This window comes from Ceratina calcarata, unplaced genomic scaffold (assembly GCF_001652005.2).
Source record: "Ceratina calcarata isolate Rehan_Ccalc_2016 unplaced genomic scaffold, ASM165200v1 scaffold162.2, whole genome shotgun sequence".
NCBI classification, from domain to species: domain Eukaryota; kingdom Metazoa; phylum Arthropoda; class Insecta; order Hymenoptera; family Apidae; genus Ceratina; species Ceratina calcarata.
In genome coordinates this window covers 992,297-1,010,757 of record NW_017137499.1, presented here as the reverse complement: position 1 = coordinate 1,010,757, position 18,461 = coordinate 992,297, and the positions used below count along the sequence as shown (strand labels likewise).

The 18,461-nt window shown below is 44.7% G+C and overlaps 1 protein-coding gene across 3 annotated transcripts in view; it reads left to right on the top strand.

The window, feature by feature from the left end:
- LOC108632619 (mucin-5AC) overlaps positions 1 to 18,461 on the top strand; it is a 262,219-nt gene that overhangs the window by 57,725 nt on the left and 186,033 nt on the right. The gene's annotated exons all lie outside the window — the stretch shown is intronic.

The following is an 18,461-nucleotide window of genomic DNA, read 5'->3' as shown; positions in this document are numbered from 1 at the left end:
AATAAGTAGACTATTTTCATCAGAAATCGTCGTCTGATTTTTTCTTGATTATAGGAAATGCTTTTTTGTAAGGTACATAAACTTTTGGGATTGACTGTATAGCCAATACAGCCTTAATTAATCTGCCCTCGATAGCAAGTAATATAATTTATTTCAATGCCTGAATCACCGCTGGAACGTTCCTCATAATATTTTTTTATCGAGTGAACGTTAGAATTTTCCCTAAGGAAATTAATCAACTTTTCACAATCACATGTCAATGTTCACAATACAATTAAACGTGATACAACAATATTCATCGACTACGAGGAATTCTGGAAAATATTGTCGAGGCCCGCGGAAGGTTCGCGGTCTGACGCAGCGTTAACGTTCGGAAAGTTCGTAACAAAAGCGTGGCCGAGAGCGAGAACCGCAACCGCGGGCACCCATAGGCGAGGGACTTAGCCGAAGACCATCGCTAGTTCATTCTGCGGCAGAGCAGCGGAGAAATCGAGAAGCAAGGCACACAGTAGTAACGGGAGGGCCTCCGAAAAGGAAAGAGAAGAGTATACCTGGGACATCGTACCCTTCGCGGGGCTAACCCCATAGAAATTCGTACCGCAATTACGTGCTGCGGCCGCGTTCACGCCGATCCTGGCTAATCCTGTGAATGCGACAACCGAACCGTGACAGGACGACTCCGGGGCTGTTCAACCAACGCGGTACAATGGACGAATCGCGCACCGGGACAAAGATCTCGGGCGCCAATTAATGTTCAACGACGATTGTGTCCTTTCCGAACGGCGTCTACGATCCGCCGAGGCTCGTCGTTAAGTGCAGGCGTAACTCGCTAAAAAGGCGTGTGCCGCTAATTAAAAACGTACGGGATCATCCACCGCGAACGTGACACGAGGTTGTATCTCTGGCTATTTGCACCGCAATCGTTTCGCCAAATCGCATTTATTTGCACTAATATTTTTCGTTTCATTCTTAAAAGCTGTCACCTGGCTGTTTAAAAGGTAGCAAAATTCAAAAATATTTGGGGAAGACGTTAGTTGAAGGCGTATTTCCAAGTTTAGAGACAAATCATTGTCATGACTAAACTTGAAATCTGTCTTCGCTGCGGAGGAGGAAGGCGAACGCAGGGGTGGCCCTTGCGCGGCTTTCTCACGGATTTACATCACGTTCTGCTGTTGTAATATTACGGCCATTCATAGCACTCGGTCGCGGCATAGTGGCTGTCGACTGGCGTAGGAGCAGCGTGAGTAGCTGCGACAATGGGCTGGCTGGTTCAGCGCGTAAGGTGAATTTGAGCGGTGGGACTAGACATCTAATTAACAGCCGACCGACAATACAAGAACCATTCATCGCGTCGCTTGAATCGTATCTACTGCCTGGCCTATGTGCGCCTATAACTTCCTTACGTACATATGTATGTATGAGCGCGAACGTATCGCGTCTTCACAATACAAGTAACAAGCAGCATTGAGTCAAAAAATTGCAATCATAAATCATTGCATCCACATTTTATACACAATTTGGGAAGAAGTTATAAATTTTCGTTATTTAGAAATGAGAGTTTTAATCAGCGTTTCCTGGTGTCGTGATATTCCCAAGACATCGTGTAAAGTTGTGAACAGTGTGCCAAGAGGCTGCCTCCCTACGAACGGAATTTGTTCACGTTCATATTTAGTCAAACGCTAACGCGGCCATTTCAATATAATTTTGAAACTTTAATGGATTTTCACACGGTTTGCCCGTGACACCTGACCGAAACAAATTTCCTAATTTGCCATTACCTCGTTGCGACAACTAATTTCCAACCAATTCAACTAGTCTAAATATCCCTTTCAGTTATCGTCAATTGTGTTCAATCGAAAAGAAGTTCTCCCCGTAAATTGAAAATTATGGCTACGTACCAAACTTATGTAATCCTATTTAATTTTAGTCACTGCCACGAATATACAATATTTCCATCATGTTCTTGAAAATATTAATATTTAATCGTAGAGTTGGACGATTTTTTACTCATGTAAAATTATAATCCGACGCTTCGATGCTTCTGGCAACGGTGGTCCACGATGTAATCGCCTACACGCGCTATTACATATTCAAAGTTGTAACTAGTTTGTCGTCAGTACACGGGCGCACGGGGTATTATGCTCGAACGTGTGTTCGTGCGTGCGTGCACGAACGTGTGCAAGGGAAAGGCAAGGAACAATCCCTGTCGCCGACGTGCCAGACGGCAAACAGCTAAGCGCTCGCAGCTTTCTGTAAATGTCTACGGGAGGTATTAAAAGTTCTGTTGGAAAATGTTGAAGTCGTGGGAAAAACCGGAATCCGTGATTTCGTTCAGATTGAAATGTAACATTCTAAGATATCATATTTATTCTGTGAATTTATAAGTCAACCAGGATAATAATCATGTCAGACGTTAGCTTTCCGTCAGGATATCAAGGTTTATCCTTGCATGTAGTATAATTTTCTGTTTCATATCAAGCAAACTTTTTACTGCATCGTACTTTTTATTTTTCACGAATTCTGTTTTACCGCGAGAATCATGGATTTCCAAGAAAAATGGTAAAACTGCGGTAGCACGCTGGGACTCGATGCTCATAGGAGAAACTGAGCTCGCGTTGTAAAATGGCAGACGAATCTCTGTCGTATCTCGCGAATACCGTGGAAAGTTCGTGTGGAACAGAGCTCCGCGTTTCGGCGAGCTAGAACGAACGTTCCAATTTACGCTCGAGTTATTGCCGGATGTCGATCTCCTGCCACGAATCCGCGAAAATGTCGGCGCTTGGAAAATTGCGCTCGGCAAAATGTCTCCGCCCTGTTTAGATGTCCTCTACAATTCTACCATGTGAATTACCGCATTTCCCGAAAACTCTATCCGCCCTTTTACAATCGGTTGGTTCGTCGGCGGAAAATCATTTGTGCGATTAAAATGTATCGACCCTATGATCTGCTCCTGTGTCGTAAAGGGGATTGCCGGGAAATGGTACGGCGACAATTAGAATCACTAAGCAGAGTCGTGACGAGGACAGACAGGCGGGAAGCTGGGGCAACGTGGGCGGAGGAAAAAAAAGTTTAATTGTAAACACTGGGGTAGAACGAGCGGCCGGTGCTCAGGAGAAAGATGAGAACGCGATGACGGCACGGTGCGGCGGTCGTAGCTCTGGCTACGACGACGACGTCGGCCAAATGGTCACGGCTTAACGCCGGGGAAAACTCTTTCAGCCAAACGAAGGGAATCCGTCCAGAGATTATCCTTTGGCTTCAAAAAGTTGTTAATTACTTGGATTTCCTCGTCCATTCTCCCGCGTTAACTCCCTTCCCGCGTCGCGCGTTCTTGTAGCCAGAGAGAACTCTGCCGTACTGTCTCGCTGCTTTTATATCGGGACATTTTTTAATCCCTTCGTCTTCGGCCGTGCTTCCCCGGCTCGACACAATTGCAATTAGCCGCGGATCGTTAATCGGTTGTTAGACCGGAGATTTTCCTCGTAATTCGACGATCGGCCGTCCGTCGGATTTTCATGTTCTCTATAACGGATTAAGCATTGGATCTTCTTTGGTAATTGTTATTCTATTCGCGATCGACTTTCACGAAATAATTTTTTATTTCGCTAAAGAAATCCCCATTACATGATTCGGTTCAATTTCATTCGATCATCGATCGTTCATTTATCGAGAATATCATACGAAAATTGAAATGATGCTTAGTAACGTTCCTCAGGTTTCTACAATCGCAAGTTTCTGTTTGACCGTAACTGGTTTTAGACGAAAATACGTACTCGCATCGAATCAGGGTCTCGTCCATTTTGCGCACCGCCAATAAGGTAGTAGGAACACTTTAGGTAAAGTCAGAAAGCAGGGAAGGCGATCACTTTGTGGTCATTCGGGTCGCTGAGACTTGACCATTAGCTGCCGCGAGTCCTTTGCCATCGTAGATGGTGGTGAGAAGGAAGGTGGGAGCCGAGAAGTTCAAGTCCGGTCCCCGCTACAAATATCGTTAACGGCGACCACGCTGAGCTAGTAATTTTCCAGCAGTTTGTCGAACAACAACAACAAGAACAAACCGCGCCAAGGCGGCCGGCCTTGGCGTTCGCCCGAGTGCAGCTAATATTGCCCTCGAACACACGTAATTTCCTTCGTTTACAAAGGCACCGGTTTCCCGAATTTGTTCTTCGCGTGACGTTTCGACCATTCGAATTCATTCGTGTAACAGTATTCAAAAATATTTTAATAGGAAACTGACATGCTCCATAATTTTCTTTCACTAAACTTAAGATATGCCACATTCCCTACGTCTCGAACTCCGCATTCAAATTTAAATGCGTCGAGTACATGTTTCGTGTTTAATATGAAACGATAAGAGTCTTCTGTTTGCTCCGCGTCACTGAATCAAGAACGTTACTTCCATCAGGAAAGTTACAAGCGTGACAGCAGCGTTATCCGGTCGTAGTCGGGCAAAGAAAATATTTTTTTCTCCCGTCGGGCATTAATACAGATAAATGCTGCGGATTATGTGTGTAAATAGAAAGAACCGGAAGGAAAAATAACGTAGGAGAATCTTATGGTGATGCCAGCGCTCGGTGCTGTTAACGAGGGCGAAGACTCCCGGCCCTTGGTGTGGAAATATGAAATTCGTTAGAGGGCGAGGGTCTGACAGCTCTGGTCAATATTATCCGCAAATATGACTACGAGCCGTTCCTTTGTGGTCGCCGTGCGACACTTCACCCTCCGTCAGGTTGTCATATCGCAGGAAACCGAGCTGGCGAAACGATTAACGGTGAACGTTTTTGGAATGTTAATACGAAGTAATATAAAAGTATAGGAAGCGTATCAGTTCCAGCATGTCGCGAGTTTTAATAATTTCGGTCGTCTGTCGGGTGATTTATATCCTTAGTTCCATATTGTCTTATCTAAGACAATTCTACAGAGAGATATAATATTCTACTCCCAGTTGCCTAACATTTTAGCATATATATACATACATATGTATGTACAGACTAACAGTGTAACTAGATGAATCCTCAACGGATCCAGCCCACAATGATGCAGTTTTTGGATGCGCATTTGGTTATTATTCGACTGGTCAGGGAAATCTAAAGTTGCTAATCCCGCTGATAATTTCTCTTTCTTTCTCGCTCCTTGCCTGTTGCTAAATTGTAACTCATAATATCTAAATTTCAATTATGGTATCTATTTTCATTGATTTATTTAAAAGTGCAGATGACAATCATTCTGCAATACATTCATGATTTCTTAGTTACATAATTTCAAGAATATGTTGAATATCAGACACCGACGTTAAAGTTGCAGTACCATATACATATTCTTCGCGAAGATTTTAGTAGAAACGCATATGAAATCGACACGTTGATCCATAAAACCCGTGTCGTTCGGGGGAGACGTATTTACCGTCGACTTGTCCCGCGAGCACGTCTGATCGTAAAGTCGCGTGTAAAATCGGGTGTCGCGATATATTCTTGCCGCGGAATCTCACATGAATGCGGTCGCCGCGGCGACGACCGGGGGCCGTTCATAAATTATCGAGCGGCGTCGCGCGTAAACGTATACACGCACTCGCGAAAATGAAATGCACTCCCCGGAGACGGATGATCGGTGAACGATAGCTTCGGAAAGAAGCGACGCGCCGGCCGGGGGGGAAGCTCGTCAATTTTCCGACGACGACGTTTACTCGTGAAGAATCGCAGTTTGTGGAGTCGTTGATAGCTCAACTTGCTCGCGTACGAGATAAAAATTATGTTTGACACGAGCTCAGATAGAATTTTCGTCCACAACGTGCTTCGCGTTTGTAACACTGTTTATCTCTCATCAATGCGAAGAAATGTAATAACACGTTAGGAGGATTCATAAATGCTTTAATATTTTATATCGACAAAACTTGTCCACTTTTTGCGTTCATATTAAGATATTAATGAAATAGTTGTACTGTGGAAAACGAGGAAGTTAGTGGAGCAATTGCAATTGAAATGGACGATTCAAATATCTCGATGCCACGGGTACTCGAGGCGGATGCTCGCGAGTGCCAATATGGCCAGTAGCCACTTATCGGAATTCTCTTCGAGGCTAGGTCCTGTCGTTTCACCTGCAAGGTGCGGCGAGCGAAGTGAGAGCGAGGGCAAACTTTTGCGCCCGATCCGCGGTCAGGCTCAGGGGCTGCCGGGTTGCGGGTGGCAGATCTGCAAGCCGGAATGGGATCTGTCCGCTCCAGACGTTACTACCCCGCCTATTCCATCCGAGAGCGGTACAAGTCGCCTCTACGTACCACCCACGATGAGGAAATGGAACGTCGGCGACGGCAACGTCGAGAAACCTCGTCGTGGCCAGCTGAACCCGGTGCCTACTTCCATCCCCATGTACGTACGTGTGCCCACATACGCATCCGGCGACTGAAATTTTAGACTGCGCCATGTCGGATACTATTTTTACGATTTCTGCATCCTTTCATGAGGTTGAAGTTCGCGATTTTATCATTGCTGGTTTATGGACTACATTTTTTCGCGGAGAAGTTGCCAGAGCTTTGTCGAGATGATATTTCGCTTCGACTTTATTGCACCCAGTTGCAAAGTTTAGTGAAAATAATAGTAAATCTGACATAAAGGATAGAAGAGGAGTATAAAAAACTGAGAAGAAAACGAGTAGATTCTGTGACTTTGCATTTTAAATAATTATTCGAAGAATTCTTTTTTCGTTGCAAATCGAACTTCTAAAAGATCGTCAATTTCTTCAATGCACAACTTCCATTAATTTTGCCGAACTTTCACCCAACTCAAAAGGTATAAGCCTCTTCCCAAGAGGAAAGAAAATGCAAAAGATAATGGTTACGCGTGACCTGACTGATCTTTAATATTTAACACGATGAAAAGGTTATCGGGCCTGTTCGATCTGAGCTCGTAAATTTTTTGTCACTTAACTCTGGGAACAAATTGTTTATAATCCACGACTTCATCGACTGGCTGGCAACATGTTTTACTCGGGCAACGCGTAGGGGAATCGCTTCAATGCAGTCGTCCTTCTATGATCCGTAAAGCAATGGTTTTATAGCCCGAATTTCTTTCCCCTTTTTTCAGCCACGTTCCCCCCTCGGTTCGCAATTTCTCGCTCTGTCTTCTCGTACGCTTCTGCATCGACGCTTTCCGTACGCCGAACACGTACCGGCGCGATATTAGCCTTTCATACGGAGGAGACCCCCACGCGCGATCTACATATCGGTTCTTTGTGTAAAAAGGACTGGCAAACAGAATTTAAGGTTATTTCGCAAGAATAAGAATGCGCGGACGCGAGACGTGGAAACCGCACAGAGGACCCTGAAAATTTCCAACAATTCTATCTAAGTCGTCCTTTGCCTCGTGGACGTGCAAGGACACAGTTATCAGAGCGATAGAATTTGAATTTTATTGATTATCTCTCTGTTTTTCTTTTACCAAGTTAACAGATCTTAATAATTCAACTGACAATATATAGCTGCATTTTAAACTTTCAGTTTCTAACGTACACATTTTTACAAATGGAACGTATATTGTCATTCATGAATTAAGACTACGACATTAATGAATCTAAAATAATACATGCAATCGGAATATCGTGGAACGTTTCGCTTAACAAGCCATGCTCGTTTTTTCTCAATTACCTCAATATCGCGGTTCATTTTTATTAATAAATCCACGTTACAGGAGGTTCATTTCATTAGCCAATAACTGCGGCCAATCAAAGGGATGTGACAGTTTGAAAACGGTCTCGCTGTGTCGCCTCGTAGTGCGACCGGATAAAAATGATCAATTCCAGCCGGTGGCGAATTAAAGCGAAAATACGTACGGAAAGCTTTTACCCGGCGGATACGGTCGCGAATTTACCATGAGACCGCGGCGCGCCTCGTCGCGTCGACGACTGCTCTATAATGTTATTAATTAAAAAGTTCCCGACAGACAAATGGGATACACGAGCGACAATCGTATCAGCTCGCTCCTCCGTATATATCCCTTCCTCGTTCTTTTTTTTTTACCCCGTTCCTTTTTTGGCGCGCAGTTAGGTAATTGATACGGGCTAACCTTCCCCCTCGTTCTCAACTATTCTTCACACTGACGAAATCTGAAATCATGTATACGTATATGTACCCGCGTTAAATATCCGAGTAATTCGTTACGCTTCAAAACTTCTGCCCGTTACTACCTCTCTCCTAGTTCCCGTCTCCGTCTCGTCGTTCTCGCTCATCTTTCTCCTTCGCGTAGACAGCTGGAATTCATCCTAAAAAATGTATCCACACCGTTTACCCCCGCCGCGTCGCCCGGTAATATACGATAAACATTTCTCGGTCGGTTCCGGGGGAGCAAGGGAAACCGGATGAAAAATATTTATGCGAATCGGGCCCCACGCGAGCGCGCCCGACCTACCCCTCGTTCTCGGTCGCCTCTCTTGACGTTGATTCGAGCCTGAAGAGGGTCACCGACCATCGCTTGAAATATTCTACTCCGGCTGCGAAACGCGCTTGTTATGTTTCTTTATGAGCGTCCTTTTCAGTTCTCTAAAGTGATCAGACAATTTTCGTTCATATTCACATATCATTTAATTATTATTTTACACTCCCTGGCGTTTAAACCCTTGGTCCTAATCTGCGTAGTTAATGTCGATTAGAGGAGATTTCTCCGGTTGGTGCACAATATTCGAAGCGGATGGTTGCTGTGGTATGCCTAACGCACGCAGATCATACGCATCGACGATTTTAGTGCGTTATAAATTGGCGTGTCGGCCTCCTTGGCTCCTCTCTCTCTCTCTCTCTTCCTTCGTCGAAGACGTCTACGTCGACGTCGTCGTTCTCAGCTCGATCGATGAGGATTTCATGGTGCTTACTCGGCGTTTAGGCCCGCATCCCAAAACCGTCATGCGATCTTTGCACATTTGCTTAATAACGTAAACATTCGGTTTCTATCATCAGCAGTTAATAAATAGGCCTGGAAAGATGAAATTTCGAATACAGTTTATTAAACAAAATTTTCGAATTGCTCATTAATTTGTCAGTTTGTGAATCGACTTTCTGAAAACAAGGAGGATATCCAACTTTGATAAGAATCCCCATTGGAAAAGTTCGTCGAGGGCAGAGTATCTCAATTAAAAACGGAATGTTCTTGGTGATCGACATTGATTATTACCGTCGCGTCCGCGTCAATTCTCATTCGTAGCGCAACGGATCGTCGCGTCTCGTTGCGTCGAACTCGCGACATGTCACATATCCGGAATACCAAATCGATCCCCGAATAGCCGGCAGCCGAGTTCCGGCCGGGTAGTTTAAGTCAAAGTTTTAATCACTATCGACTTCGGGATATCTCACATCCCGCGGGACTTACGAACCTGCCGGAATAGGATCGAACAAATGGACTGCCGCTAAAATCGGAGGAGAGTATCAGCTGAATGGCTAACCAGTCTCGCGCGTGTTCATTATTAATCCGAGAACAGCTAAGAACGTATTGTATCTATCGGAACTTAGCATTTTTTTACAATATTTCACACAGAAGTTCTAGGAAGTTAGTGCAGAATTATGAGAACCTTGACTGTGAGAATAGATTCAAGGAAACGAAAACGCATAATTAACTTCCTTTATTATTATTACATTTTCATACAAAAAATTCGTCATTTAGTTTTAGCTGATTTTAATGATTCATTTGCCAACGAGTCGTGTAGACAAAAGTTGTAGCTCCAGTCGCCAGATACAAAAAGCAATTACCATCTAGTTTGAATAATTTAGGAGTAAAATTTGTGAGCAGTAAAATTTATTCTCGTCTCGATAAAAACAGGTAGCGATTACGATCTCGTAAAAATGTAATATACATTACATTTATTCATGTATATTTATTAAGTAGACATTTTGATAGAGTGAATCTACTGTTTCATCTTATACTGTGCTGAAAATATAAATGAACCTTAAATCGAATAATCGATGCAAGCCTTTGCACACGTTGCTTCTTACCGGTGGTTCGCGGAATGAAAACGTAGAACGAGGGTGAGCGCTTCGGCCCCATAGACTGCAAAACGAAGTTTCGGCCGGAAATACCGTCGTACGCGGGGTGAACGCACCCCGTAAAGAGGGACAGGGCAGATTAATTGATACCGCCACGGAGAGACCGAAAAGTGAACGGGCGAACGTGATTGTGAGAAAAGGAGACGGACGAACACGCGGCAGGACGAAGGGGACGACGTAGGAAGGGAGTGACGAACGGAAAGAGAGAAATCGCGGAGAGACGGTGGCAGAGTAGATGGAGGCAAAGTTGTTGGGCTGCTGCAGGGAAAATGCATCGGCTACCGAGCCACTTCTGATTCCGAGTAGCAATTAAACATTCGGCTAATGTGCTTTTCCATTCAGAAAATTGGATATTTCAGACGGTTGGACGAGATGTACCGGAGAGTCCACCTTGGACTCGATACGCCGGATTAATTGAATTTCCTTGCCAGCACCCGGACAAGTGCGTCCACCCTCGACGGGCAATTTATTAATCGGTCACTTTTCGCGGGTCGCGACTGCGACGTTCCGTCAGGTAAACTTGTTGATTGAGGGTGGAATAACATCGGAAGCTCGACGTCGCAATATCGCACATCGTTTTTATTCTTCTTATTGCATGTAGGATATGCTTTAAAATATTTCATATATTATTTTGGAGATTGAAATCCTTTAATTGTAGATTGGTACATTCAATTCCTCGTGGCATATACACTTCTTTGATCTCAAAAATGAAAGAACCAGACCTTATTGTATTGCTTATACGAATTCTTCGATTCGATTTCTCAATGGAATTTGTAAATCTTGAGCAAATTCGTCTCGAAGCACGCGTCCAATCGGTACCCACGGGTTCCAACTAAACGTCTACCCCTACCGGATAGGTTGGCCGCGTTCCATCGTTTCCGGCTCGAAGCCCGGACGTCTTTCGCGGGCCAGGGAGCGCCGGTTCCGTAGGTTGGCGCGTGGAACGAGTTTAATTCGACCGCCCTAAGAAACTGGCTGCGGTTGCATTCCTCAGGCAAGTTCCTGATTGTGTGTCCGGCTAGGTCGACGGAGTTGTGCGGCGGTGGTGCCACTGGATGGTGGCCATTCCTACGGCGTGACCACCAGTATTTATGTCCGGGACACAGCCGGGGTATCCAGAGTGTTCCGGGTAGTTTCTCGGAGCTCTACGTCCCGTTGGCCCGCTAATGGTTATGGTAATTACCGGCCCTAATTGCGAGCAATGGAATTACGAAATATCAAAGTTCACCGCGGCGCCGCGCCATGCCGAGTCGCGTCCACTTCGTTCTCCGTCTGTTCCTTCCTCGTCTTCACAGCCCGCACAATCGGGAACGATACCTTTTAAATTCGATGATAGCAGCCATGAGACGTTGCTTGACAGTGTAAATAGTATCAGTTGCGAGCTTACGATCATTTAGTTTTTCGTATATTTGTTAAAGAGCTTACGATCATCCAGTTTTCCGTACATTTGTTAAGTGGAATATAAAAAATAATTTTAGAGAACTTCTTTTTTATGTAACATTGTCTCTAAGGATTTATTTAGCCTATTATTCGAGATTACGACTGCGCAATCGTCTCGGACGACTCTCCAACTGGCACGTAGTAAATTTCCATGGGAAATAGTTGGTAAAAACGGAATGCGGGAGTTTTCGCGTTTAATCTGACGCGAAAAGGCGATCGTTCCCTATCGGCCTTGGTCTGGGAACTCGGCGGTGGGTTCCTTTTATATTATTTCCGTTGAGCCGCGGTTGATTCGGCTATTTCGCGGGAGTTCGTTTCCGTTCTTTCTTCGGTCGGCGTGCAAGCTGACCGATGCAAAGGCAAAAGTTGAACCGACGGAGGCGCCTTGATGTGGTTATCGCGCCGAGGGTAGTAGCCCCGGCGCTCTTTACCTCTCGGACGCCGGCTAAATTGGCAAATATTAAAATTCTTTCGATGCGGAAGGAGCGTGTACAATGGTTCGTAAAATGTAGGAACTCTCAGCCTCTCGTTTCGTCTCACCCTTGGCTCCTGTGCTGCTGGAGTGGTTGCCCACATTTTAAACCTCCGCGGAGTTTTTCGTGAACGTTCCTCCTTCCCCCACGGGCTTCTCCTCCTACGCGCTCGATTTAAAAAGCTCCTCTGATTACTTTATTGTTCTCCATGCCTGCTTGCCCTCATTCGCAACGTTTCCAGGCAATTTCGACCGTGTTGGCCAGCTGGAAGCGTGCAATTGCCGATGTCGGTGTCGATCGAAATTAATTCGGGTATTAACAGCGCACTAACTTGCTAGACGCGTTTTAAATTACATTTCAACACTTTTGTACGCGATTTATAATTTTTTTAACTTATAATGAGGAGAACTTCAATAATATTTCATATTATCATGTATACAAATTCATAGTTGAATAAATTCAGGAATTTTTATTTTAGTTATGAGAGTTCTATATGAACAATTTTTCTAAATTGTCACAGGGTTACGAACGATATTATTAAACGTAATAAAAACGTAACGAAGAGTAAATAAAACCTGGTAATGAAACTGAGAATGTACTAATATGCATAATAAAGTCAAAGCACGGAGAGAGGAGAATCTTTTCATATTGTGTGTCACAATTCTGAAACATTCCGTTTCGTATACGGAACGGTATTGCGCGGTAGACGATATATTTCATATAATATTCCGGTTTTTCAGTACGTGCAGGCATGTTTTCATAAATAGATTAATTCCTGTGAATTTTTTAAAAGCGACTTCTCTCCCCGCGAAAATGAAAAAAGTTTCCTCGTCGGCTGGTGTAATTAAAACGCCTTATACGAGGCAAGGAGACCTTACAGACAGCTTTGTTAATCGAGCTGGAGGTGCTCCCGCGTCATTCGCTCGCCTAATAAAAATTAACGGCGAGCAGGTGCAGGGCCGTGCGCGAGGGGTGAGCCTCGTCTCGCTTCAAGGCGGCCAAAGGGTTATGCTCCCACGTTGAGGGAAGGAAAGAGAGAGAGCGAGAGAGTGGACGAGAGGGTGGGCGCCAAGAAAAATTATAAAAATAATCTGGCCGAGGAGGGGGCAGTCAATTGGGGTGGAAAACTTGCGTAACAAGCAGAACCCGAGGAAATTGCGGGAAAAACCGTTTGCCACGAACGGATGAAAGTGGTGTAGGGCCGGTCGGCAGGGGGACGATCGAAACCCCTTCACGGCGTTCACGTCGGAAAGCGAAAGAAAAATAAACGAGCCCGCCGCGAGCCGGACTCAATCACTGAAATAATAATATTAATGTTACGCGAAAAAGTCGGCGTGGAACGATGGAAGTTACGAACGTTTTAAGATCGTATTCCTCCGATCCTTTTGCGAACATCGTCGTTTTTATCGAGACCAATTCACAGAGTTCTTTCTCACAGCCGGTTGAACGTGCAATTTCCTCGTCATAATTTCATTAACATCAAACTTGTATTAATTGCACAACAAAGTGCAGTCCACTTATACGGTTGCTATATTCATTTTAATATAGGAATACGAGATATAGAACTTCTCAATTATTTGTTATTCTTTAGGGTCCGTTTAAAGGAAGCTCCTATCGATTTCATCGTCAATTCTTTGCCATAACGTCGTTCCATAGGAGACTTAATTTCCACACACAACGGTTGAGTTGCATGCAGGTTTTCGGAACGATCCGACAAGTAGCTATTTACGTGCACCATAGCGTTCCTCGAGAGGGTGTCGGCGGCGGGGCGAAATAAGATCGCGGAGGAGTTCGGCATCCCCAATCCGTACAAGCGAGCTTAAACGGTCCTTACTTAATACGACACAGGAGGCTAATCTTAAAAAATCCTGAGCGAGATAAGCCGTTCCTGGGGCAAGCCCGGTCCGTGCCACCCCTGATCTTAGAGGTAGTTACGAGCCACTGTGAACACAGCAGATTGAGCGGCCCGCTCTTCTTTTCATTAGCTGATAACTGGATTTCGGGATATGCCTGGCGTACGAACGGCAAGTTAACCTACCGTGTAAGTACCGCTGTTGGTATCACCGAAGGGCCTGCGATAGTACGTTCAGGCTGAATTAACATATCTTGATAAACTGCTGGGGATGCTAACATAAATTTTTTTTACCTAAGCCTCGTTGGGGTGGGAAGGATGATGGAACGTTTTATACTCTATGAACAGGGTCTCGCGATATAAACTGCGGCGACTAAAACATTTCGTGTGTCATAATTTTTAAAAAAATTTGAAATCAGAGTTTTATCCCAATTTTATACAATTGATTATGACACATGAAAACAATGTTCCCGGGTACGAAAGCTATTTCATTAAGCTCCCATATCGAGTTTCAGAATTGTCATACAGAATATGAAAAAATTCTTCTCTCTCCGTGCTTTGACTTTATTATGCATATTAGTACATTCTTAGTTTCATTACCCGGTTTTATTTACTCTTTGTTACGTTTGTATTACGTTTAATAATATCGTTTCGTAACTCTGTAATAATTCAGGAAAATTGTTCATATAGTATTCTCATAACTAGAAATTCTTGAATTTATTCAACTATGAATTTGTATATACATATGTCCTTACTTAATACGACACAGGAGGTTGATCTTAAAAAATCCTAAGCGAGATAAGTCATTTCATTAAGCTCCCACACCGAGTTTCATTTACAACATTCAGCGAACACCGATTTTTCTCTTGACCTTTCTCTCGCTACATTGGCTCCATAACGAGAATTCTCTCGGCCGTACGAGGTGTCGCCAGCCAAGCGCCGCAATATCGGCCGTTGCCTCCCGTCATCTGCGAGAAGTGCTCAAAGAGATATCCGCGAAACAAGTTTGCCCGCAATTTTCCTTCCTATTCCTTCGGGAAGGTCCCGGAAGGTTCCCGTCCTTCCCCGTGCCAGAACCCTCCTTTCGCTCCCTCGTCCTCGTCGCACCATCGCGATCGAACCGAGACGAGCGGCGACGAGTAACAGAGAGGAGACACGGGAGTCTGGCAGAAAGAAGACAGTCCGAAGAGATGACCGTGCCAGGCCGGTGGCTATAATTTCATTAGCCGCTACGAGACAAATGAGCGAGCATTGCGAGACGCGCCGCGCCGCGCCGGTTGGTCGGCAGATTTGCTCGCTCCTCGCTTCTGCCTTTTCCCGTTTTCGAAATAACATAACACGCCGGAACGGGATAATAACGCCGAGGGACCACGAGCGTGTCGTTGAAAATTAATTTTCACGCCGGAAAAATTACGTCAACAGGACTCCTAATTACTTGCTTTTCAAGTTCGGTTAAATCTTTCGAGTTCGAATGATAGTTTATCGATTTGAAGTATAATTTTAGAATTAGGATGAACATACAAGTACTCTAATTTTATTTCATATTGCATACTATTTTGATACGTGAAATCTTACATCATATCCAATCACACTTACATTACTTTCAACTTCAATTATGATTCCACTGAATTAATTTGCTGCAGAACGTTGATTCTTCGCCTGCAGCAGTTCCGCACCGCGTCTTTTTATTCCTTCCCGTCTCGCTTCTCCGTGTTAGCTATTTGCTCTAGTAATTACCGGTACATGAAACACATCCAGTAAGAAAAACATTAATATCAAATGACGTGGCTGCCGACAGTGCAAATAGAGAACCTTAATGGCGCGCAAACTTTCGAGCGAGTCTTGAGACGTGCTGAAGGAAAATGAGGAAGTGTAGATATATCCGGCAACTTATCGCTCTCCCTTGTTTGCCTTTTATTTGCTCTTATTTAGGCTTCCAGTTATCTTCTATGCTCTATTATATTCATTCTTTTTTTCATAAATACATATCCATGGAAAGTTATTTTATTAGTATTTTATCTTACATATTACTTTTCTGTGCCTCAGTGCAATCTTTGCAGTTAACTGGCGTTAAGAAACAAGAATTTCGTTACCAAGTTATTTCAACGTGAATCAAGGGTCAGTCAGTTTTATTAAAAAAATCAAGCAGTGTGCACATCGTTCTAAATTCTACTTTCCTGTTTATTGAGCTATTAATTTTGAATAACCGATTGCACTTTCGTTCCACGAAAAGCGGAGACTCGCGGAACTCGGTTCACAGCAGACGTACTCGAACTTTAAGCTTCCACCCTCATTCAGAAACTCGCTCTTTGACTCGGGCTGTTAATTCTTTCTCCAACCTCCCCCCGCAGCCGTCCTGCGACGGTCGTTGCTCGCGCACTGTCATCCACTCGTACGCGCCCCGAACTCCTGCGAGAAGTGATTCATATTTTTTTTCCTTCATCCCTCCCCACCCCATCTTTTTTTGGCATATTGCGACCGAGGCTGAGTGCTCGGCCCTCACCAAGTAAGGTTGGGGCTTTGTCCAATTAAGCGTCCGAGCTTTTCGACCGTCGACGCGCACGGCTTCGCATATTTCTGTCTGGAGAGGCGGACAAGCCGAAGGGAGAGTCTCACCGCGTCGCGGAAGAGAGGAAAAACTCTCCTTCTGGCCGATTGTTGCGGCGCACCGGTCTCGTCCCACGGTCTTTACTCTCTGCAGCCGTCACCTTCGATTCGAGTGTTGCGCCTGCCAACTTATCAGCAATTAGCTCAATAATTTCCTCTCGTTTCGACGGGCTCTCTCGTCGTCGTCCTTAAAAGTCCTTTCGGCTCGTCGCGATGGAAAAACGTGTCCTTCGATGATAAACGCATAGCTGGAGTGGTGGTTGGGACGAAAATGTCTTTTGAGGACTTGTCATTTATTCTCACGAATAAAAAATGCTTGAACTTTACATAGCAGAGTAGTAGCTTAATGGGTTCCGCGAATAGTTTTATGATGCTGCACTTAACATAAAAGTTTGAAAGATAATCTATCAAACGTCCTGAAGGTAGAGTCATTCCTATGAAATTTTTAGTGCAGAGTGTGTGATATACGTCTTAAGAAGGTTTAATGATTCTCCTATTTCTATTCTTGTAAGGAGAATTAAAAGAAAATTAATTTACTTACGACCATTTAATTTTAACTATCTCGAAGGTAGGAATCCTTCAATTTTTATCCTTGCCGGTTCGGAAGAGATCTCATTATCGGAACTTCTTGCTCGCTTACAGCAGTACTTATTCCTTGTATCAAACTCTTAAAATCCCGTTTCTTCCTTTAAGTTCGATCGATTGGTCTCGAATATGATGAACGTTCTTTTAACAATCGACTTTTAATCCTCTTCTGTGCGAACGCGAGCCTTGGATGACAAAGGAAACGGTCGGAATAAGCAAGCTGGTCTTTATTTCATCGAACTAAGTCTAAGGAAGGGAGCCATGCTCCGATGTCGTCCTCGCCGGTGTATTAAAACTCCGGGGAAGTTTTCCGACGTGGGCCACATGGCGTCATTATCGGCTTCTTTTCCCCGTTCCCTCCCTGGTTTCTTCCTGTTCTACCGCTTTTCCCTTCGTCCTCTGACCCGCGAGTCCTGGCGCTGTCTGTAACGTTAGCGGTTGGATAGGTAATGTGACGCGTGTCTTCGCGGCACTCGAGACTCACCTTGTGCCAGCTCGAGCCCTGAACTTGGCTTGAGTGCCAAGTTGGCCTGGGTATTAAGCGTATTAGGTACAAGTGGTTTCTGACTAGAGAGAGCATCGGTCATTAGCATGGATAGATTCGAAGGTTATTAGCCATTACTGCCATTAGGCGGCCCTTGTCTACCCGGACATCCTCCTTGTTGTCGGGTTCCTCGTATTCGCTGTCGTACCCATTGTTATCGTGCCTCCATCGGACCTGACAATCAACGCTCCCGCGTCCTTTCTACCTGGCCTTCCAGATCGGTCCATAAAGATGCTAATTAAAGTTCAGTTTACGATCCGTAAATGGGATTGACACTTGATGTTTCCAAAAGTCAATGTTCCTGTTTGACTTTCAAAAAAAGTACTTTCATAAATCTGCGTTATCAAAAACTATTCTCGCCGATCCGGACGTCCTGGCCATTTCCTTTTTCCTCGATTAAAGTCAACTTCCTGTCTTGTTCGGTTCGCCGCGGCAGGGCGGCGCGCGAGAAGCTCGATCCATTTCCGCGGACTGATGTTTGCCGGATGGAAAACTTTGCCATCAAAGAGGAACCACCGTCTCCAATCGTAGCGAGTGTGTGCGGGCCTGCGGATGTCTCTTATATGAGCGTATCTCGACGATCATCGGTATAAGAGACGAGGAAGATGAGGACCGACGGATGTTTGATACGTTGCGGTGTTGCTTCATATTGAATTCTCCGCTCTTCTGCCGTCCCCTCTGTTCCGCCCTTGCCCGTCTCTCTGTCCTCCATTTCCTTGTGCGTGCTCTCTGCCTGTAACGCGAACGGTAGGACGAGGAGGTGAAGTATCGGCATTCGTACCAAACCCCGAATCAACCGCAGCAGCGATATTCCTTCGGGACTAATCACGCGCAAGTTCTCCCTTGTCATCCAGTGAAATTGATTTGGGTACTTTAAACCGCCGCTGAGAGGCCCGTCGAAGTGTATCTTTTCTCGAACTTATTAGTTTTGTGAAAGAA